Source organism: Athene cunicularia (genome assembly GCF_003259725.1).
Source record: "Athene cunicularia isolate RWA chromosome 1 unlocalized genomic scaffold, athCun1 chr1_part2, whole genome shotgun sequence".
NCBI lineage: Eukaryota > Metazoa > Chordata > Aves > Strigiformes > Strigidae > Athene > Athene cunicularia.
In genome coordinates, this window is record NW_020799092.1 from 16570878 (window position 1) to 16596109 (window position 25232).

Consider the following 25232-nt stretch of genomic DNA (forward strand, 5'->3'; position numbering starts at 1 on the left):
AGTCATTCAATGTCCTTTTTGTAGTGAGGGGCTCAAAACTGAACCCAGGAATCGAGGTGTGGCCTCACCAGTGCCGAGTACAGGGGTCAGATCCCTTCCCTGTCCCTGCTGGCCACGCTATTGCTGACACAAGCCAGGATGCCATTGGCCTTCTTGGCCACCTGGGCACACTGCTGGCTCCTGTTCAGCCGGCTGTCAATCACCCCCCCAGGTCCCTCTCTGACTGGCAGCTCTCCAGCCACTCCTCCCCAAGCCTGTAGCGCTGCTGGGGGTTGTTGTGGCCCAAGGGCAGCCCCCGGCATTTGGCCTTATTGAAGCTCCTCCAGTTGGGCTCAGCCCATGGCTCCAGCCTGGCCAGGTCTCTCTGCAGAGCCTCCCTGCCCTCGAGCAGATCAACACTCCCCCCAACTTGGTGTCATCTGCAAACTGACTGAGAGTGCACTCGATCCCCTCGTCTAGATCATCTAAAGATGTTAAACAGGAGTGGCCCCAAAACCGAGCCCTGGAGGACACCATTCATGACCGGCCGCCAGCTGGATTTAACTCCATTCACCACAACTCCCTGGGCCCGGCCATCCAGACAGTTTTTTACCCAGAGAAGTGTGCGATTGTCCAGACCTCAAGCAGTCATTTTTGCCAGGAGAATGCTGTGGGAAACGGTGTCAAATGCCTTGCTAAAGTCAAGGTAAACAACATCTACAGCCTTTCCCTCATCCGATAAGCAGGTCACCCTGTCATAGAAGGAGATCGGGTTTGTCAAGCAGGACCTGCCTTTCATAAACCCATGCTGACTGGGCCTGAGCATCTGGTTGTCCCTCATGTGCTGCATGATGGTGTTTAGGATGAGCTGCTCCATCAGCTTCCCAGGTACCGAAGTCAAGCTGACAGGCCTGTAATTTCTCGGATCGCTCTTCCAACCCTTCTTATATATGGGTGTCACACTGGCCAATTTCCAATGTGTTGGGACCTCCCTGGTCAGCCAGGACTACTGGTAAATGATGGAAAGCGGCTTGGCGAGCACCCAGCCAGCTCCTTCAGCACCCTCGGGTGTATCCCATCCAGTCCCATAGACTTGTGCGTGTCTGTGTGATGCAGCAGGTCACTGACTGTCTCCTCCTGGAATGTGGGGGGGGTCGTTCTCCCAGTCTCTGTATTCTGGCTGTGGAGGCTGGATTTCATCAATACAACTAACATTGTTATTAAAGACTGAGGCAAATAAGGCATTAAGCACCTCAGCCTTCTCCTCATCACTTGTTACCAAATTTCCTTCTGCATCTAGCAGGGGATGGAGACTCTCCCTGGACTTTCTTTTGCTACTGACATCCTTATAGAAACTTTTCTCGTTATCCTTGATTGCAGAGGCCAAATTAATTTCCAGTTGGGCTTCAGCCCTCCTGATTTCCACCCTGCGTAGCCTCACAGCCTCTTTGTAATCACTGTGAGTGTCTAGCCCCTTCTTCCAAAGGCTGTAAACTCTCCTTTTCTCCCTGAGTTGCAGCCAAAGCTCCCTGTTCAGACAGGGTGGTCTTCTCTGGCACTGGCTTCTCTTAGAGCACCCAGGGACTGCCTGCTCCTGAGCCACTAACACTTCCTTCTTAAAGACCGCTCAGCCTTCCTGGGCCCCTGTACCCTTCTGGAGAGTCTCCCAGGGGATCCTTTCAAGCAGGTGCCTAAACAAGACAAAGTCAGCCCTTCTGAAGTCCAGGATGTCAGTCCTGCTTAGCTCTCTCCTGACCTCTCTAAGAATAGACAACTCTATTATTTCATGATCACTGTACCCTAGCTGACCTCCAACCTCCACATCATCCACCAGTACTTCTCTGTTCACAAAGAGGAGATCCAGCAGGGCACCTTCTCTGGTCGTTCTCTCACCAGCTGTGTCAGGAAGTTGTCTCCCACACATTCTAGGAATCTCCGGGACTGGTCTCATTCTGCTGTGTTGTATTTCCAGCAGATGTCTGGGAAGTTAAAGTTGCCCACAAGAACAAGGGCAAGCGATTGTGAGATTTCACCTAAGTGCCTATAAAATATCTCGTCCATCTCTCTGTCCTGGTTGGGTGGCCTATAGTAGACTCCTACTACAACATCTGCCCTGTTGGCCTTCCCCCTGATTCTAATGCAAAGACACTCTACCCTGTCTTCACTACACCTGTGCTCGAAGCAATCATAACAGTCCTTAACATACAGAGCCACCCCACCACCTCTCCTTCCCTGTCTGTCCCTCCTAAAGGGCTTGTAACCATCAATTGGCACACTGCAGTCATGGGAGAAATCCCACCATGTTTCTGTAATAGCAACAACATTGTAATTTTCCTGTTTCATCACAGCATTACCTAACCCATTATCTGGTAGTGTAGCATGACTTCTTCTAGATTACTTCTGACTTATATTGTAGATGACTGACAAGCCCATCTGACCATATGCAGAAATGGGAAGCACCTCTGAGGAGCACTGGGAGCCCACAAACATCAAAAAGCCAAGAGTACCTATCAGCCTTGACAGAATGCAATATACAGAATACACCACCTATGTCTGACATATAGCATTTCTCCCCAGAATAAAGAGATATGATGAATGTCTGACCCCAGTCTCCCTGGAGAGCTGAAATGATGTCTCTAGCTGCCCGTTTATCGCCTACAGTCCTTGACAGCATTGGCAAGGCCATCCATATTACTGACATTTTTCTCCGCCCTCCTCTCACTGCCACCCTTGCTTGCTATGGCCGGGTAGTCCTGCTAATGTTGCCATTTACAAGAACAGCTGAGACAGTAGTGCTGATGAAGCATTTCTACAGCGCCATTATCGATTCAACAGGCGTACAAAAAGCCGAGGGGTGCTCACAATTTTCCTGTGCACTTACAAAAAGGAGGAAGAGTTGCAGAGCACAGAGCAGCCTCCCCCTGCACTGATACACTGGCTCATTGCATCTCCCAAGCACACACCATACCCAGTATCACCCTGGATGCTGAACACGTCTGCCAGCCCCATCAGCAGCTTGGCCCTTTGCCATAAATCAATAGTTCTCTTTAGAATTCCACCTTCCAAAAATATTTACTGTACATAATTTAATATAATACTCTCCTGGATAAAGAGCTGACATGTTTAATTACCTGGCTCAAGTGCTTTCCTCCTCCAGAATACTGTACACCCAGCCAGGAATGCGGACAAACACACAGCAGATTTTTAATCTGTTGGGACTTTTGGGTGGGAGAAACATCAGTCTGGAGACTCCTCTCTGACAGTATCCTCCCACTCCTAGGTTGAGTTTGGGTTTGACCCTAAGAGGGAGTAGCCTCCTGCCCACACAGCTTGACAAGGCTGTCTTTGCCTTACCGACAGCTGATGGGTTTTTAGGAAAGAAAGAGGTGCTGAAAAGAAAGCCCATATCTTAATCAGCTCAGCAGATCGCTGTTGTCACTGATTTGATGGTAGGACCACTTACCCTGGATGGACTTCTTGATCAAACAGCACTGGCAGAGTTGTATCACCCACTACTGCTTTGTAGATATGAATGTCCAGGACTTCTGTTCATAGGGCAGCCTAATTTACACAGAGCAATCTGCCCTTTTTTCCTCACAACTTTCAGACTGTAGTTGTATTGGAAAACAATTTTTGGTATCTAAACCCTCATTTGCTCTTTGTATTTATCTTCCATTTCAGTATGTATATACTGCCATTTGTCAGATGTGGCATCCTTGCCAAATGCAGTGAATCCCCTCCTGTGCTTAGGATGCCATCCTAGGGCCCACCTCCATTAACTGGGACTTTGGTTTAGCCTTTCTGCAGTCTTCTTATAAACACACAGCCCAGATGGGGAGTTTTCAGTTCAAAGTAAATTTCTTTGATCACTTAATTCCATGCTGCCTGCTCCAAGTTGTATAATCTCAGTGAAAGAAATGCTAGAAACCAGGTATGGACCACTGAATACAGGTATGTGAAGTGAAGGTGGCATGTGAATATGAGGACATTCTTAGGAGACTCAGCAAGTACAGTTCACACAGCTTTGTGCAGACTTTGACTTCTGAATATCCAAAAGCTCCAAAACTTAGGAAAATTCACCAGTACACACACATATAAGTTAGCTCACATTTGGATTTCTGGGAATGAAAATACCCCATTTTGTATACACTGCCGAGAAGTTCTGAGTGACTTCTGCCAACTGTTTCCCTTTGATGACCAGACAAAATGGCAGCTCTGCACCAAAGGCCAGAATCAAAGTCAACTGAAGCTTAGTCTAGGTATGTTGAAAGAAGTTGTCCTTTCTTCCCTGCATGATATATATCAGCAAAGTTTTCTTGAGAAATATGTACATTCCAGTTCTACTAAGTTTGCCTCACATTTTCATGAGGATCAAGGAATATCACTGCCCTGGTTTTCTTTTACATCAGCTGAAATATTTGTGGCTTTTTAATGACAAAATATTTCTCTGAGGCTTATTACAATACTCAGTAAAATTTTCTCTACAGTTACCAGGAACAAGCAATTCAGTGATACAAGTGTCTGAAGTGAAAAGTTGAGTGTAGATATTATCAAAGCTGTTCTTTTGTATGTTAATGATGCTTGTTCAGCAATTCAGAATGGCAAAATATGCTGGATTGGTTTTTTTTTTTCAAAAATACAGTCAACGTATTCCTTCAGCTAACCTGATGTACATCCTCTATTTGAAACAGAACCCAAATTTCATTTAGTTGTCATAAGAACCCTTTTACCTAACCCTCGGTGACTTCTGATCTCACTCAGTTAAAGCCTGATGATCACTTCTAAATGCAAATCAAAACCCACTTCTAAAGAGGCGGATGTGTACTTTGAGCAGAAAGGTATAAATTTAGACCCAAATGTTTTCACAGTAGGGGTTTTGTCAGGTTTTCAGACCTGACACATTTACTCCCTCTCTCGGTAATCCAGGGAGGTTCTCAGCAACGTTCGATTTTTTTTTTTTTTTTTTTTTTTTTTTTTTTTTTTTTTTTTTTTTTTTTTTTTGATTGGTTGCTTTAGGGTTTTTTGCACCAAGGCAGGTCTTGGTTGATCAGATGGGACCCTAGCTTGAACACAGTCTAAATCAAAATGTTAGTAAAAGTATCCCTACCTCTCTTGTCTCAGAGGAAAGCAGAGTGTCTCACACAGTACTGTGGTGGATCTGACACCTTGTGTGCAGTGCTGCTCTGATACTGCATTGGGTTCAATCTTGTCACGCGTGACATCCCATGGTGACGGCAACATGCATGCCCACAGCCCACAAAACTGTGAACAGGAGTCGTTATGTAGCTCTTGAAATGCAAGAAATGTGGAAGAATTTGGAACCCCTTCTGTTAAAAACAGAAGTCTGAAACCTTCAGAATAGCATATCTTTGAAATGGATACAGAAGCTTATGTTACATGCCCTATCCATTCATGCATCATGCAATTTTTCTACAAGTAATAATATATCACTGTCAATGTACCTCAGCCTTCGTCTATAGTGTTTTCTGCTATTCTTGTCCCCAGACTGTCTTACGCAGAAGCTGCCTATCACGCCAGATTTTCTGCTAGTGACAAACATCTCATATGTAAAAATAGCCCTGAACCAAATACCCTCTTTCTGGCCAGTTCCACAGGGCTGAGAGAATACAGATTGAGAACAAACATTTGGATTTTTCATCTGAAGTAAAAAAATTCTTCTAACCGAGCACTGTAAAAATCTAGTACTCTTGTAATCTGGATTCAGATCTGTTGTCTCCAGATCATCTCTGATGACCAGATCTCAAGAGAAACCACAGATTTAGTTTGCTTGTGACCTAACAGTCATTGAAAGCAAAGAGTGGTTTTCTGTTGCCTTCAGAGCTCTTAATCAGGAGCTAAATCAGATTATAAAGTAGATCCAAGATGTAGCCAGTGTATTCACCACTCTGTATCCTTGCCTCTGGTCTCTCTTTAATAGAAGAGAGCTTTGCTCCTCCGTGACATGCTGCGTACCAGCTCCCTGCTTTTTGCACAGGCTAACTCCTACTCTCCCTAGGAATAGCTTATCAGAGTCTCCGACATTGTTTAGCTGGCTATAAACCAGCAAGCAACTTCTGTCTCCATGGTGAATGATTCTTTGTCATCTTTTCCTCAAAGCTTTCTAATTAGACATCCTGTAATTTGCAGCTTTTCTATAACATATTTGCAGTGGTGTGTGTGTGCGTGTGTGCGCATGGAGAATAAAAATTAAAATATGGCAGTGAATCAGCAGTCTGTAAATAATTCCAATAAATAAACAAACAATTTTTTTTTTAATAGAACATGGACTGGATCTTCTTTCAGGCAAGCAGCTGGTCATTTTACTGCTTCATCCTTAAATCCCCAAAGCCAATCTGCTGTATCAAAGAAAGACATCAGTTTCCACCTATTCTCAACATTATGGGATGATGCGTCTGATTTTGGTGATCTGTCCCACAGTCTGTGGGTGAAGCAAAGAATGAATTCAGAGGAAGTGAGAGCACAATAAAATAACATGCCATTTAAGAAAATATTCACCTCCAGTTTAGCATTTCTCCTCTAGTCAAGAGCTGATCAAAAAATGTTAGCATTTACTAGACATCTAGCATCCTTTGTGAAATGAGCTGCTGATTTCATCTGGTTCCTGCTGGACAGGTATTTACCTCACAAAAGCAATCTTTACAGCAGGTATTACTTATCAGGCCGTGGAGACATGCCAAAATAAAAAAGGAGCTAACAGAAAAACACTGAAAGGGGGGGAGGGGTAGTGGGACAAAAGAGAAAAGGAAAACAGAACTAGTGATTCAAATTACTGCTTTTCCCACGAAAGATTCAAATAGCTAAACTGCTTATGGCTGTGTCCCTATCCTCCTTGTGACTACTTGGCCACCCAAAGCATGGAGACCTGAACACTGGTGCAGTCTCCTCTGATAGAGCTTCTGGGCTGCACACCAAGGGAGGGAAGAGTGCACTGCCTGGCATATCTCCTTGGGAGTGTCCAAGCATGAAGTTACTTCAAAACCTAGACCTTCCCCATGGCATACTCACTCCTGACAGAGGAAAACTTTCTATTACCCAAATGAACCACTGAGGAGTATTCATCCCTTATTCAAAGCAGTGAATAAGCTCTACTACTGCCTGCTGACCGTCTCAATAAAATATTCATATATAAAAAATGCTTTTTTATACATTACATAGTTTGTACATACAAACATATATTCTCTCTCAAACTTATTTGACATTGCTAGGAATACTGCAGAGAAAAACTGAAATTTCATCAGTGTCTCGTTCATTCCCTAGTTGAAGTTGTAAATCCCTGCTTCTAATAACACAATCAACTCCACAGAAATATACCGCATTGTCACAAAAAGGGGCTTACAATTTCAATTTGGCCATAATTAGATGGAACAGATGCGAATGTCAAGAGTATCTGTGTCTGCAAATTCCTCCAATAATGCATCTGATGACCACAAAATGTTTTATGAGGTTCAAGCCTCATCCACAGCTAATGGCTCCCAGTTAATAGAACTAGTCAAAGGGCAAAGAAAGGAGAGGGGGGTGTTCATGAATATTTATGAAGCAAAACAAGCAGCAGAGATATTCCCTTTTAACAGGCTTCATTACTTCTTCCACTCTCCTGATGAAGCAACTGCATTAAAAGCCAAGCATGAGTGTTTCTCAGCTGCCAGTCACAGACTCATAAAATCATTTGAACATATAGATATTTAAATCTACAAATGGAAACAGGAAGAATCAGACACACTCTATTCTTTTTCAAACAATTCTGTTGCTTGAGGACAGGACCAGATTGACAAGACAGCCCTCTTCTGTGCCTAATTCTGCAAGCTGCTGAGTGCCTCCTGAAAACACTTGAGCCTTCTCAGAGCCATGAATGGAAGACGAGACTGCTGAGCCTCTCTGAAGAGATATTCAGCAGTTTGCAAGATTGGTCTCTTCATTCTCAAACCAGAGGTAGTATGGGAGGACTTTACCAACATGACTTGTGTCCATGCCCTTGGTCAGCATGGCTAACGTCTAACAGAAGGGTAATTCCTTGTCAGCCTTGCTCCTTAACAGCTCTGGTGAGAGACTGATGGGAATGGATCTAAATGTCTATAGGCATGTAAAAACTTAGTAAGATCAAGGACTGCCAACGCTTATTATATCTGCCTATCAACAGCCCTCAGCAGGTTGAGTTGCCTTAACTGTATCAGCCTACTTGGTTAAAGAAGTAGGCTAACACCAGCAAGTAAGTCTATAGTTGGAATTTCTAAACTTGGCATGGTATCTGAGTGTTACAGGAGGACTCCCTTTACCTAGTGTGCCAGGCAGCTATCAGCACGCCGGAAGGCACAGAGTGATGGGTATAGGAGAGGACATGCCCATTGTGCTCTGTCACCGTTCACAACAGACTGCTGGCAGAAGCTGGAAATGCATCAAATCAGACATGAAGCTCTGAGTTCCTTCCCAAGTCTGGAAGACTCACCCTGCATCTCTTGCAGGCATGCCACGGACTGTCAGACAAGTGTACATGCATAAAACATACTCCATGAGCCTCTGTGAGATACAGAAGCGTACCTAAATTCAAACTGTAGTACACAGATGTTTTCATGATTGTAACCGCACTGTGCACCTTGGCCTCGCTACTGGTCTCAACTGCATGCTCAAAAGAGGAATGGCTCAGCAAAAATAAATTTTTGCAAAAACTCAGAGGATAATATAATAATCTAAGGGATACAGAGAACATTCCTTGGCTGAAGTTCAACCCCAAGACCTTGGGAAATGAAGCCTGGTGGTCCAACCAACCCTTCTCTGCCTCCCAAGCAGTCCTTCTACAGTCTTGAACCTGAAAACCTGTGGGAGGAAGAGGGCAACATGAGTATACCCAGCCACATCCTTGCAGACCCTAAGCACCAGTACCAACAGCCTCTGTATCTTGAGCTTTGAAAATAAGTCTGATTCCAGACTTTTAACCTTGTGGATAAGCTGAGATGGGAGAACCTCAAACTAAGCCCCTTGACAGTAAAATGCTTGTAGTGACCATATAAAATTCTCACATCCTGACCTAGCACTGTTAGCTAGTCCTCCAACTCTGTTTTATGAAGAAAAGTAAGAAAGAAGATAGAAAGGGAGACAAAGACCATAGCATCTTGTCTCTTGGTTATTTCAGTGTCTTGGTTGTCATGCTGAAATCCAGGTGGGAAACAACATATTTATGCTCATTTCCCCAGAGAGCACTGCCTAGTCTGGAGTCAGTGATGCAGAGGGTTTGAAATGGCATCCTGAGAAGATGCTGACTTTTTCATAGCTCAGCAGCATATGCACACACAGTCTATTGATACAGCCTGAAAGTTCCCCCATACACCAAACCTTCAAAAGCTCCCAAAACTGTGGTGTCCCACAGACACATTACTCAGATCAAAGCAAAGCTCATCATTGTGTTCTTTAGCATCCAAGTTCTACAACACTGCAGTAGACTAGAACATGGTTTGCTTGGGCTTTTTGCTATGGCCACTTTTCATTAAAAATCCCAATCAAACGAACAAACGACATTCTTTTCATCAAAAACTTCTGTCAGTTATGCAAACTTTCATGAGAAAATAAAAAAAAAGTATTTTAGTTTTGGATTTAATGCTTGTCTACATGTTCTTGATTTTGACTAATGATTTGTAAACATAGATATATTCTTGTAAGAAAGTATGTATTTTCCAGAGAAAACAAAAACCAAACCATATTTTAGGCCAAAATCGAATTTGGCATCAAAGAAAGCCCTTAATAGAGGGTTTTTTACCCAGTCTTACCCAAAATTCTGTGCAATATATGAGCATTTTTGGCACCTCTTCCACACAGAGATAAATTGGTGTATCTTTCTAGCACTTTCCCAGGGCAGCTTTTCTCAAGCAAATTTCAGCATCCACAGCCACGTACCTGACTGTTCACACCTTCTGTTTGTAAATCTTTTGGTCTTGATTGCTCCCAAATTATCATTGTCTATACTTTTTCACAAATGTACCCTGTCCTTTTAACAGCTTCTTGACCTCAGGTCTTTACCTGCACATGTAAAGCACATTAATTCTGGAGATTTCTAGCAAAGTAGACAGTTAATGGGTATTTTTAAATTGAGCATGGATCAGCAAGTCTATGTCATTTTAGCCCCCTGCCATTACGTCTGCCATGTCTCAGCAGGTTGTACGCCCATAGAAATCCCACAGGATCATGATTGGTAGAACCAAAATTGTCCTTCTTGCAGTATGAATACGGTCCTTCTTTCTTTAAAACTCCATTTAGTACAGCATATTTGCTAAATGTAATTTTTTTTTGTTCAAAACAATGAATTTTATCTTCATCTTGCATTAACATAATAAGCGTGAGGCTCTCATGATTTCCATGCAGCTATTTTTAATTTATTCCAATAGAAAAGTCAACTAGGTTTTCATCCTGTATTTATTTCCATACATGAGATATTTTTTCCACATATTCATCACTCCTGAATGCCAGTTCAATCCTGATCATCATATTGCATCACTTATTTGTCTAACATGCAACTTTTTGCCAAGATGAGAGGAATAAGCAACAACCTGTGTTTCCGTATAAATCGGGATAGATTTGGCGTTAGCAGTACACATCTGTTACGCTACACTCAATACTGCAGTACTGCAAAATGTGTATGTCACTAATGAATTCTGAAATATGTGGCCTAAACTAGAGTTCATCCATAAAGTTTTGTTCCCAATGGCTAGAAATATTTGGGGTCAAGTAAAGGTGAAGATTATTAGTCACTTCTAAACTCTCAAACCGGACAGTTAATTCCAGTCTGCTCCCAGTGATTCCTAGATGCAAGCAGTGGGGGCTTCTCAAGTATTTGTGCAGTTGTCTGTATTGACCTTAAAACTCCCCAGAACCTTTTAAATGCATTTAATAAAAGCAAAATGTTTTGTTAAGTAAATTAAAACGGATACTTTGTAAATTTTCAATGTACAAAGAAAACCTTAAGATTTCCTTCTGACTTGTGGCGGCACAACTGTTGGGTTTTATCTGGCAGTACTGGAGTTTATTAGGAAAAAAATTATTTCCCAAATCAATCAAATACTAGAAGTCACACTTCTACAGCTTCATTTCTGAAGGACTTTTATAATGCTCAAACCCAACAGAATTGTTTCCATGGGGTTATATGTTAATTTAAAAAGAAACATAACAGTGGAAGCATTTTAAATATAAACTAACAATCTGCTCTGGCGATTGCATCTCTGTGATGCTGCATAAAATCTTAAAAAGTGAAACTGAGCAGAAAATTACCATATAGGCAAAAATGAACATCACTAGCAGCTCATTAACAGAGGAAACTGCATTGTGGTCGAAGAATATGAATACTGACAAATGAAAACTATAATTTTAATCTTCCGTTTTAATCTTCTAAGGTTATTTTAAGTAACAAAGTAAGTACATTTGTATTATTATTACTTTTAAATACAGAGACAAATTATTTGCTGGAAGCTCTGTGGTGTACTAACAGCTCCAAGATTTTTACCCTGACCAAACCCTTTAACTTCCCTGTTTGTAGGGAAATTCTGCCCTCATTTTGACAGCACCCAACCCTTCTTTAGCCTGAAAGTATATAGCTTTTTGTGGGATTCAGTCTAGGACATAGTTCAAGAAATAAACTATCTGGAGAGGCAGAAACTGACTGTGAGAAATCTAAGATCAAAAGTTTCTATCAGAGCTTACTAGTTGATGGATCAAAGGCACTCCCCAAATAGATGGCTGAACTTCCTTTGCGAACTTCTTTACTTTATCAGAGACTGTTCCTGTTAGCTCCTTTAGAAAGTCTGTGACATCTAGACAAAAGTACAGCAGAAGCATTTCCCTACTTAACTTTTTATTCATAAATGCTTTTATAAACCTGGGCTGCCACCTTTCAGTTCCAGAAGCTGTAAAGTGCCATTGCAAGCAATTGTTATCTTTCATGAAGAGGGTCACAGCACCTGGAAGGGCTTCATGGACTACTTCAGAGGAGAGTAGCTAACCACAGTCACCATCTGTGACTTCTCCTCCTGGTCTCCCAACAGAGACGATGCATACCTGGTTTAAGAAAGTGAAGAATCTTGTATTAACCATTAGGCAACTGGGTACTACAGAAACCATACTCCACACTAGCGACCTCTCAAGCCACCAGCCTCCCTTTTCAAAGCAAGTCAGTTGAGAATCTGGCACAAACCCAGACTTGTGTCAGGGCACTGGGTGCTGTTTGGTCACCTTTGGACCAATGCATAGTCCGAAGACAGGACCCGCTGCACTGTGGGATGAAGGGCAGGCAAAGTGTCCCTCTGTTCTTCTGGTTACATAGCCCTGTGAGAGGTTGCAGAAGTGTACAGGGCTGTTCTTGAAGCAAGGTTTTATAGAGAGAGATAATCTTTTATTAGACCAACTGATGTAGCTGGAAGAAACAGAGACACAAGCTTTTGGCCTGAAAAACCTGTTTGTCTTTTTCCAGCTATATCAGTTAATCTAATAAAAGATATTGTCTCCCTATAAAACTTGCCTTACAATTATTTTAGACAATCTTGACTACAGAAAGCCTACCACTGCTTATTTTAACCATTTTGAAATGGCCCAGGGTCCTTCCTCTCAGATCAAAGACAGATGGTCACTATGGTTAATTTTTCCTTCCACCTCCCCAGGCCCTTTGGGTCCATTCTCCCTACCCAGGCTGCTGGTATTAGTAATGAAACCATACAGCATGAAATGCAGATGACTCCAAGGTGTATTATCTTTCTTATAACTAAAATATATAGCATTGTTCCCAGCTTTTTCAACATAGGCTTGCAGAAGGAATGAAACACAAAGACCTTTCTTCCACTAACAGTGCAAGTCTTCTACCAACATGTTAAACCCACATGATCTCACAGTCCACCTACACAACAGGCAGCCTTGCCTTCCTGTCCCCCAGCCATTCATCCCCTTCCCTGCTGCCAGGGGACAAGATTGAGAACCAATCTGGATTTTAAAATTTGCATTTTGTATATGTTAGGGTCACTGAATACCAAAATAATGACATCAGAAGGATTACATCCCATCTCATCAGACGTATCTGGCTATTATGGTTGAGGTATCCATGATGTCAATATTTGACTGTGACAACTAGTTGTGCTTAGGTATCCAGCCACATAACTCGAAAAAACTTCTGTGCATGTAAAATGAACGTGCTTACTTATTATTAGCTACATCAGGTCATTGTACACATCAAAGACTCCTCATTAAGTCTGAGGGCATTTCATTTTTTTTGTCCTCTGCTCAAGTTGTTTTATTTTCATGGTACTGACAGTAGTTACTCAAGGGATCTCACTGTAACCTCCAAGATAACTGCACTGACTAAGCAATTACACCACTGACTAGCAGTGGGAGGCTCATGGGTTACAACTTCTACACACTATAGCCATCACTCACAGCTTCATTAAAAGTGCAGGTCTACCCACATTCAGAGGTGAACACAAAATACATCTCTGTAACTGCCTTCCTCTCTACAGAATTGCAAGTCATGCCTTTACCTGCTGCTGCAATATACTCAGATACATATGCATGTACATGCACAGTCTGTGGAATGGGAAAAAGGATTATTAATATTATTTCACTTTTAATACCTTTGCAGAAGTTCACACACTTTATTTATGAGGTCATATGAGCATTCATGTGATAGCTTGATCAATCAACAGATAAATAGCTCAACTGATCATCTGTCACCTTTAATTCTTTCATGATTGTATCTCTCAAGACAGAAGAAAGACACATCTTTCAAATACCTTACAAAAAAAGCAGATGTATCAGCTGTTTCTCTAGACTAAATGAGTATTAATGAGCACAGGATGCTTATAAGCCTCTACTTGACTTCTGCATCTTTGTCATTTCCAGCAGCACATTCAGTTACTGTATGGAAATAGATGCATTCACATTGTCCAGTACAAATACCAAGGATTTGAATTAAGCCATACTTAAGATCTGTGAAAGATGCTCAACTCATGTCTCATTGCTTTTTATTGTAGCTGATGTGGTAAACTGAGTTCTTTAACTGGGTTACCTGACCAGAAAACAATCATCAAACACCAATGCTTCCTAAACTACCTCACATCTCTCAAACCGTGAGTCAGTCCGGCAACTACAGGAACACAGTCTGGATTCTCAAGTCCTCCTTTCTCCAACTGATTGCTATACATCTTTGAAAAAAAAAATCCAGCCTTACTCTGTCCCAGTTATTCAGCCTACAGAATGGATGTGTTAAAGCACAGTATGCACAGCAGACAATGCAAACCAGCATCAATGAAATGCAAGGTGCAGCAGCCTGCATGTGAAAGTCTCATATCTGGAACTTGAACAAAAGTCTTTCCAGAACTGAAGGCATTAATCCTTCCGATTTCAGGAAGACGGGAGGTTTCCTATACTGCCATCTCACCCAAAGTAGGCACAGAGAGAGGATGCACTCCATACATGCTGCCCATGGATCACCCTGGCACAGAAAAGCCAAAGCTCCCACAGTCTTCTGTGGCTACAAAGGGTCCCAGCCCTGGAGAACACCAACATAGTGATGCAGAAGCAGAGATACAATTTGAAGACAGTTTTCCAAAGGCAAGTCATGCTCCGGGGAATCTCACAGTCAGGAAACAGGAGGATCTGCAAAGGGCAGGGGTCCAGAACAGCAGGAGCTGTTAACACAACCAGTGATATGAGAACCTTAATTCACGGTGAAAGAAGAGCATTTGGGGCAGAGGCTGGCACTTCTCCAATTCCAGAAGAAAACTGAAATATGGAGAAGTGATGGCAGGTCCATCCATCATATTTGGATTTCTAACCACCACATTCAGAGTGGAGGGCCCATGGTGAAAGAGGCTTGCCATGCCTCAAATAAAAACATTCGATGACACCATTCCTTACAACAACTGCTGCTTCTTTCAGTTGGGTTCACATCTTGACATGAGGATCAGTGAGGTGAGGCACCACAGGGAAGAGTTAAAGTAGTGTGGTTCATTTTTAAGAAAGTTGTGTAATGAACAGAGAGACCAGCAAGGACAGCAAAGGAATCCTCTCTAATAAAACTTTCTCACTCCTGCCAAAATAGCTATAGTTTGTGTTTTTCAGGAATTCATTTAGTATTAATAAACTTAACACAGAATTGGCCAGAGGCTCAGGTCAGCATAAATCAGTGCAGCTCCCCTGATTTCTGGGTAGCTAAAGCTCAGCACAGGATACACCCAGTGCCAAACATTCATCACTACTAACATAACACATCACTGCTTACTGAAGTAAGGGGTTTTAGTGCTGCTTCATGACCACCCAACTACAGTACATTTATCTTTCCTGCTGTTCAGTTGTTCTCTGCTTCCTTGAAATTAGCATGCACATTTGTTAAACAACTGTCATGGTAATGTACCTTACTTTTACTTACTTCTGGAAAAAGTTACACTTTTTTCATTTATCTCCCAACACACACAGAAACTCAGAGTGTATACGATCAGTTTGCAAAGTGTTGTGTGACCTAGCTGGCTGAAAGGTGCTCTATGAGTATCATAAATCATTCTTTATCTGCCTTGGCTCTTTTTATAAATAGCACATCTTGGCTTTGTATGTCTTAAATGCTTTGGACCACTGCTTTTGTTTAGGGGAAATAAACAACGATAAGGATTTGTTTATTAATGGGGAGAGAAAGACAGGTATTAATATTTCTGTGCTGTTCCTGAAAGCACAGTCCCAACAGAGGCTGAATTTCCAATCTTTTGTATAAAAGCCATCGACAACCTTTTTCACTAGGCTACCCAGGACGTTGTTTAAAGCTCAACACACACAAGAAATTTTATATAAATTAGCCACCTGAGGGTACCAACACAGACCCATGATTGTAATAGAAACATATTGACATTGGTGTAGAAAGGGCTAATTAACTGCTTCCTTTCTGCCAGTTGCACGCTGGATGCACGCTGCTGCTCAGCATCTCCTGGGCTGCTGCAGAAACATCGGGAAATATTCTTGTTCCTTGGAGCCCACTGCAACAGCTTCTTAAGAGGTCTGCACAGAAGCATAGGGGAACAGCAATACGAGGGGATGAGTGCTCCACAAGCAAAGGGATAGAGAGTTCAAAGTGTATATCCCCTTCCTTCGTATGAAGCAAAGCTCTCTTCATGCATGCACCGTTTCTAAAAAATTAGACTTGACTTCATATATTTTTCTTCCTCAGTACAAAGAGCCATTGAAATGCTATAGTTCTATGCAGCGTGTTTTGGACTGATAAGAATAACAGTGTGCGAAGAATTTAGTCCTTCATTTCACACAGAGGAAAACAGACTTTTTGGTATATTCTGACTGAAAGACAACCCCTAAGAAGGATGTGAACTCACAGCTTCTAGAGGTTAAAGTCAGACAATTCACCCAGGGAGTTGCACACTCCGATTAGAGGATCTTAAGGTGTTAAGTAAAAACCTGTACACTTCCATGAATGCCGCTGAAATAAACTGTGAATTACTGAAGTAATTCTCAAGTGCTACAAGGCTTGATTGCCTTGTATAGTGATTTGCACCCACACATTGTGAGTATCAAAAGCAGGTATAAAATGCCTGCAGTGGAGGCATAGGGAATGCTGATTAAGAGCGTTTTATACACACATTGCCCTGAACTTAATAGGTATGAAAGCATCCTACAAGTTAAAGTGGAAAAAATTCAGACCCCAGAACTCAAAATACATGTCCTTTGTGGCTATTAAGTCCTTTACATTTGCAGAAGTCCTGATATTAATGCTTAATCTTACAATACTCTAGAGAGAAGTCCACATCAAAACCCTGTTCTAAATCCCATGGATCTGAATTCCGAGGATCTGGAATGCCTGAAACCCATTCCCGGGCTTTCCTATTCACCCCGAGTTTATAATATTTTCATTCTTCTGACTCACTTTTTTTTCTCTGTTATACACAGCAGAAGATGAGCTCGAACTCAGCATTTTCCCTGTAACGGTTCTGCATCCACAGTATCACCTCACACAAAGAAAAACTTTATCTAGCCATGAAGATGATGTAAGAATGAGTGACTTCACAGGCCAATGGGACAGTAAGCCTTTCATCTGAGGTCACCAGAAAGAATCCAAATCGTTTCAACACAAAATGAAAGTAAAATGAAAGTTGTTCCACTTTAAAGACTTTTTGGTCAACTGTGAGAAATGAGTTAGCAGTTTCACAATAGACTGAGCTTCATGTCACAAAAAATAAGTAAGTAAAATATATAAATAGAAAACAGTGCTGTCATCTGACTCCAATGCTACCACCCAATAATGAAATCAGGTCTGAAAACCAAACTAGCTTCTCACCTTTTATCTTCTAGTTAAGGATGGAGGTGCTCTGGTGAGAGGAAGAAACATGCGTTTCTGTTGTCTGTGCTGTCCTCATTCTGAAGACAAGCATAGGACTCAGTGTCTGGGGATGTAAAGTCCACACTAAAGCCACCACAAAACGGGGGAAGGGATGAAGGGAATGTAGGGCACCAGAAATATTATCTGTTTGCTTCTTACACAGTTGAAGCCCAGGGAGGAGCGGAGGACACTTCACTGTAACATCATCTCCTGCCTACTTAGTATTTTTTTGCTACCAGATGGACATACACACTTCCAGGGTAAAGCCCTTTACGTGTCAGAGAGCACTAGAAGCAAAAAGAGTAATTTAGAATCATTCAGCACCCCTACAAAGCTAGTTTATTTCACATTTTTACATTCTCCAAACTCATCTTACAGATAACATTTTCCCTTCTGGCTAGAAATTAAAACATCTCTTTTTTTTTTTTTTTTTTCCCTTTTATTTCACTGGCTTAAAAAAAAAAGCATTCCAAGGAAGATGGATGCTGTAGCAAATGCACACTGAAAACGTTAAGAGTTAACAAAAACACTGGCTAGGAATAGGAGATAAAGTTAAGGGCAATGACCTTCTTTTTTACTCCTGAAAATGTAGAACAAAGGTTAGCTGTTCTACTAACCCTGTTCACTGTTATTTTTTGACTCCTCACAGCCCAAAGAGGGCCTTGAAGCAAAAATATTGCCTTAACTCTCATGGCCTGTTTGAGGTGTGCGTTCTTTGAGAACCTCTTCCTTTCATCAGATACAAAGCAGGTGATGAATGAATCCAGCTACCCCGGCAGAAAGGAGAGCAATCCCCCACACACTGGGCTTGGGGTGCTTAGAGCACTCTGGCAGCCATCAGCAACACTTAGGCAATTTATTTCTCCTGTTACATCCCTTCACGTTAACCACTGTGTGCCCAGTTGGACTGCTCCAAAGAAAAGGGCCAGTCCTTAATTGTGTTAGTCATCACTGACTAAAATTCTGATAAAACAGGACAGGAGAACAATGCTAGAAGGCATACTGATATGTCACTATCCTAAAAAAAAACCCCAAACCTTTAGTTGACCGTAAAGTAGAAAATAAAAATAGAAAAGGAAGCAAATCTCTTGCATACCTGCATACCACCTCCAAACTCCTACCTTACCTAGGCCTCCGGACTCATTCAGACTGGTATGGCCTCTCTGAATTGTTTTCTTATTTTATTAACAGCCGTAGTGATGATCTGCTTCCTCTGTCCCAGAGCTCCACATGATATTGGACACTTGCTTTCAAACTAGAAACAGCTTTTGTGTGAGAGGCTTTCTTGCCTCTTTTCTTCTAAGATCTCTGTCTTTAAATGAAATTGTAAGGCTGGCAGGACTGGACTGAACAAGAACCATTAAACCCTGATAATTTTCTGCTAGAAAAGACACTTTAAGCCAAAACAACAGTCAGATCAGGAAAAAACATCCACTTTGATAAGCTGATAATTAAACAGCAAGCAAGCTGGTGAGGCAATGTGATCAGTCAACCATGCTGGCCAAGATGTTACTGTCAAGTGGGACAGCAAGTTTTAAAGGCAGATTTTGCTCATCACCTACTTAAAAGAAAGACAGAAGATGCCACAGATACTCCACTGCAGAGGAAAGGTCACGTACAGAAAAACAGGAAGGATCCTGGACTTACAAGAGAACTCAAAATACAAGGAACATGTCAAAAGAATGAGAAAACTGAAGCAGAGAGATGGTTTTAGCATTTTATTGATTTTGTCACATGTCTTATGATGTGTGAACTGAAGGGTGATTGACTTGGAATCCCTCAGACTGCGTATTAAGTATTTCAAAAGTCCCAGGGCAATCAGCCATCAGCTGAAGCAAACATAAAGCTGAAGATCGGGAAAAAGACAGGTTTACATGGTATATTTTGTGAGGACTAGAACTGGCTCTGGAGGCCTATGAGACTTGGAAATGGTTTGTGCCAGAGGAGTCAAAGAAAGGGACAGTACAGAAATCTTTGCAGGGGAAAGGGTTTAAAATCACATCAACTCAGCCTGTGGAAACTAAGCAAAGGCAGGTGTGCGAGTCCGTTAGGAGTCAGGCCTGTAAAAACAACCAAATTGCATTAATTTAGATGTTAAGCTTTGCAGAGCTCTCCTACCTCACCACATTTGCTAATGTTGCTGAGGCTGTTGCTACCACTGCCTTCATCTCCTTCCTTGGTGCCAGTCCCTGACATGAACACCAAAGGGACATATGGGGACCCTTTAGTTCGGGGCTGAAACCCCTGCTCGGGAAGTAGTGGTCTGCTGGCCACTGCACAGCCCCACATGTCTGCCAGGGAGGAGTGCAGGCTCAAAAGATGCCTCAAAGTGGTGGTGTACACGTGTTCAACCACGAGAGAGGCCACCACAAAGCTGTACTGATATAATTGAGGAAGAATACTAAAATCCAACCTTTCTCCATTTTTTCCTCTTTCTCTGCATGACCAACCTTTTCGTGCCCAACAGAGACTTTGCATGCGAGTCACCCATCAGCATGCATGCCAAAGATTCCCCATTCCTGGCAGGTCTGAGTGAAAACCAGATGTTTGGCAATTCCAACTGCCCCTGACATTACAAGTTCAGTATGTGGCTACCCAGATATCTCAGTTATCACCGATCAGACAGATGGAGAGATCAGCACCTTTAGCAAAAAAAGACAATTTTTAATGGTGCAAGCAATAATATAAAATTGTATTTATTGTAACAATATTAGGGCTTACTAAGACTATGTATGCAGCAAAGACCACCACAACTGGTCTATTCTCTATTTAATATAAGGCACAGAGGGTCCATACAGGTTTTTCAGAAAGCCCAAATGGTGGAGAAATACAAAAATCCCCACTGAAATCACTAACAATATTAAGCAATGACCCCTGAAATCACTGGAAATTTATATTACCTCCAATGGAAGCAGGATTAGACTCTTGCACAGTTATGTGAGTTACTGAAAGTAAATAACTTATTTAGAGCTCGATATTCCGGGATTGTTGTTGTTGTTATGAACAGACTAACTCCTAAAAATATGCTTCCTATTCAATACTGATGAGCAAAGCTTTAGTGCCAACAAATCTGACCTATGAAGTGCTTATTGAATGTCTTTCTTGGACAGTTGTTACACTTATATAATTGGTCATTTTATTCCAATGGAGCTGCCTCTGTTTGTCAGAATAAGATGAATGTAAGTGCTAAGAAGAAACAAGAGCATTTTAAAGACAGAGATTAAAGAAAGTGGGAAGTCTGTCGTTCCAGAAGTCTGTCTACTGACAGATTTCATCGTCTTTCAACATAAAATAAATTTTGTCCACAGGTATCAAAATCATACTTACAAGGAAAAAAACCTGTGTAAAGCATGGAAGAGGAATAAATATAAACAAAATTTAAATTTGCCAATATTTCTGAATACTTTTTGCTACCACTCAACTACTTCTGCTCATAAATTAGTAGCAGCACAATTCTGAGACCAATTCAAAAAGAACAAAATATTTTAAAGAGTATTATTAAAAGGTGCCATAGTCATATGCAGTGTGCATTTAAGGAAAGAGCATTTTAGAGTCTTTGAATATTAACATAGCGTGTTGTGATTCCTGTCATTTTAGGTTATAACAAATTTCTGTTAATAGTCAGCCAGACCAGCCATCAGAATAGCAAAGCATTAAACAGCATTTTCCCAGGTGTAGTGGTCTTTCAACCATGGTTCAAGACTGTAGAGAGAATGACAGACCAGAGATAGTGTCTGAAAAGAAAATTACTGACAGTAAGTAGTGACAATCATGAAAATGAAGACCCGTGATAAATAAAACCAAGCTGTCACTGTTCTCAGTTATTAGCACAGGAATGAATGACATTCATTTCCTCCTCCTTTATGATTTGCCATCTCTGGTCAAGTCAGTCTTTCTTTGAGTCTTGAACCCCACTGCTGACTGACACTTCAGTAGAAGGTAATAGTGTACATGGGCAACCAAATAACAAGCTGTGGTGTGGATTGGGGCAATAGGACATCCATACTGGCTTCTGCACGTGATCAAAGTTCACATGTTGAACAAATTTGTCTCGGAGTCTTCTAACATACTCAGGTCAGATTCACATATTGAAAAAGATCTCAGTGGAGAAGGAGGATGGACCTATACACCTGTTCCCATCATCAGTGTCAGTGCTCCTTTAGCTTTAATTCATGCACACACACCATTACTAGTGTATTTTGCTACAGTATTTCATCCGGGCTGTAATAGTAGTAATTCTGACTAAGCACTGGAGCTAGCCAGTACCAATCTCTATTTCTTCATAACTTCTGTTTTTTCACTGTAGCTACACAGTTGAGAAACAGTCTCATGAGCTCCCTCTTAACATACTGTTAAAAAATCGAGTGCTTTTCCAGACTCTTCCCAAACTTGTCATAGTCCAGGATGTTATTCTGATTTACACCAAATAACAGTGCAAAGCATGTGGCTGAGCCTGCTGCAGAACCACAGGAAAGAAAAGGAACTACTGATGGATCAAGGGAGGGCAGGGGGGGAGGGTGTGCAGAACAGGAAAAAAAAAAATTTGCAGATGTGTAAGGAAGCTTCAAAGCTACAAACTTCAGTTCAAGTTTCAGACCCTTCCAAATGCACAGGGATTTGAATCTGTGAATTGTAGTCTCAAATTAATAATCTAAAATTCTCAAAAACCTCCAAGAATTTTGAGATTTAAGGTCTGTATTCAGACATATAGACTTCAAAACTGGTAGAAGTTTCCTTGTTGCTCTGAAGAGTCTGAAACATTAACAACCAGTAACATTTTTGTTATCACTACTACAGTTTCTCTCAGAGTAGGGAGTAGTTTCTCACTCCCTGCTCTTAAATAAGTCACAGAGCTTCTTGAATGTTGCCTGCGAACCACTTGATTATTATCTGGTGGGCTTCTTCCCACCTTTTCTTTTATGTACACTCACTGTGTACTGCACAGAAGATAGGATGTATATTTTGCAGCATGCTTTTTAGTACATGGCTCAGCATGCAGAATTCATGCTCTCTGGTCTGTCAGTGTTCCCAGCATCAGGACACAGCCAAATAGCTCACAAGAGAGGGCTTATTAGGCTCCATCGAATAGCCAAGAGAAGCAATATATTTCATAAGGGAACACATTCACCAGGTGGAAAATACTCATCACTGGATTTGAGCAAAGACACATATTGCTCTTAAAATACTTCCTAGTATCTATTAAAAAAAAAAAAAGGTAGAAAATCACATCTGAATTAGTTCTCTCTGGCTTCATCTTCATTGCAAGGAAGGTGCATTCTGCAGCACACCCCAAAGTCCTGGGGTCCACCTAAGTGGGGAAACCCCTGAAGCCTTGTCATTCCCATCTGCCCAGGTTTACTCCCCAAGCAAACTGGAATGAGTTGGGAAATGACATCTCCTCAGGCCTTACCATGACAGACAGTTTTAGCAGTGACAAAGTACCCACTGCAAACAGCCATGAAGGATCCCTGATCCCACTGTTTAGATATATGGTGCCAAATCTTATTCCTTTTATATTGAGCTTTTAGTCTGCACTCCAGAGGCCTGAAAGTGGCCGTTTCAAACCACCAACTGCACATTTTGACTCCTAAGATGCAAAACTAAACACCTGAATCCACTAAGTATGTTAGAAGGCATAGGTGGAAAACAAAGGTGATGACCAGGCATTATAGGATACACTGTGGCTGTACAACTCAGAGCTGCTTCCTGACGTAAAGTGAGTCAAATGTCTTTATTCATAAAGAGGAGTTTTCTGGTCACTAAATTTGAGACTCTTTCACACCCATTGAGTAAATTTGCATGACGCAGAACTAACATTAAATGCAGAATGGTCCTACAGAGTATTTTTTTCTTTTGTTTTAAACCTTCTCAGGACTGCTTTAGCACAGAAACACACCATTTTCTAGACTGTAAGGCTGTTGAACTGAATTTCCATTTACTACCAGCATGGAACTGAATTTCCATTTATTGCCAGCGTGAACATTCAGACAAACACCAACAGACAGCAGGAGGAAAGCTGTAGGGATCTTTTCAGGGAATCTGGTGGTTCTAGACTGAGGGGACTCTTCTGCAAAAAAACAGTTCCCAGGATTGCAGGGTGAGTGAGAGGCTAGGAAGTTCATGCTGAAAGTGCCTCCACCAGCAGGACCTGCAGCTGCAGCAGCAGGGACACGGGGGCTTGAGGAATTTGCTTTCAGAAAACTCTCTACCCAAACAGAGCCAGAGCAGAGAGCTAGCTCCTGACTGCGAGGGATAAATAACAGCTTGGAGACAGTCTGAAGGAACCACTGAGAGTGTCACATCAAGAAATGAAATCTGTGAGGAGACTGTGAAGTGACAAAGACTGCCATGCCAGAGGCCATGTCATCAGTGCCTTCTACCCCTCCCTGCAGAGGAGGCACCACCAGTGCCCTGGCAGAAACGGCACCTTATGTCCATAGGGAGATGGACCAAGGGAGAGGGACCCATTGCTGCCCAACCCGTCTCACTGCCGTAGTCAACAGGGTGGCGTAGGGCTGTAACCAGCCTTCTGACACCAGGGCTCAGTGCAGCACTGCATTCCCATAGGAGCCTTTGCCCTGCTGCTGCCAAGCAAGGAGACAAGCCCATGCTGCATGTACTGAGTCAGGGAATGATGTATTTTATACTGTCCCGATGTATTTTATACTGTCCCTCTTTTTACTGCTGATGCCTGCCCTTGCTGAGACTAGGAAAAGTCCCATGTTCATATGACAGTGGTTTCATTTCAGGATTAATTAAGCATGTTTAAATATTAAATAGTCATTTAATGCCAAAACAAAACAAATATTCATTTAAAATGTAAAAAAGAGGTTTCAAGTCAGCAAAAGCCAATGATACACGAAGACCCACTCAGGGGAGTGCACTGGCCTGATAGCACCAGAACAGATGTCCCATCTCTGAAGCTCTGTTTCAGCTTCTCTTGGCACTTTAAGTTTTTATTTTTATTGCATCTCCAAGTTTATCCCTCTTTTAGAAAGACAGAACAACAGAATTGCACACATACAAAATTTATTTCACACACCCCCCCCCACACACACACACACACCCCCACACACACACTCCCCATCCTGAGAGGATTTAGAAATAGCTTATCAGTCATCCCAAGTCAAAATCTTTGAATGACTATTATTTCATGAATGCACAGGGTGCAGCAGGGCAGCACTGAAAAGGCCAGATTTTGCCCTATCACCACCAGCTCCAGACATGACTGTAGCATGGCAGGAGAGTTCAGGCTCCGCAGCGTGCCTGTAGGCTGTGCTCAGCCTCTGCCACCTCACAACGGATGTGGTTGATACCAGGCATCACTGAAAATCCCACAGCTGATGTGAAAAGGTTGCTGAGCACAACATTCACTGCTGAAAGAAAAATCAACACTTTGCCTATAGCGTTCAAGGTACCATCATGGTGCTTTCTCTTCACTGTTGCACTTTATTAATACAGCAAAGCTACAAGACTCTTTAAATTGTAACCATCATTATTCATGCCATACCTAGCACTTGGCTACAGTTAGGTTTCCTTGAGGATGTATAGGAGAGCTAAAAAGGAAAGATGCTGTTTAGAAAAGTGTCATGCCAGAGAAAAGCCCTTCTGTGAAGACAGTCTTCTCAGCAGAGGGATATAGTTAGCAAGTAGCCTGAACAAATCACTGGAGATCCATGGTCAGACGTCACAGATAGAGTTAGAACCCAACACCAGGGTTAAGAGAGGGAAAAACACATGCAGAGTCTGACTGAAACCCCAGAGGACAGACTTCAGAGGACTTTGGCTCAGGCTGTTGCTTTATAAATCCTCCCAGGCTTAATTTCCACACCAGCTAGGTCTGCATGATTTTATATCGTTATGTAGCATAGTGTATGAGTGAGAACATGTGCAT

The 25232-nt window shown here is 42.0% G+C and overlaps 1 protein-coding gene across 2 annotated transcripts in view; it reads right to left on the bottom strand.

Annotated features, from left to right (window-relative positions):
• Positions 1–25232, bottom strand: part of TMEM178B (transmembrane protein 178B) — a 220517-nt gene that overhangs the window by 79090 nt on the left and 116195 nt on the right. The gene's annotated exons all lie outside the window — the stretch shown is intronic.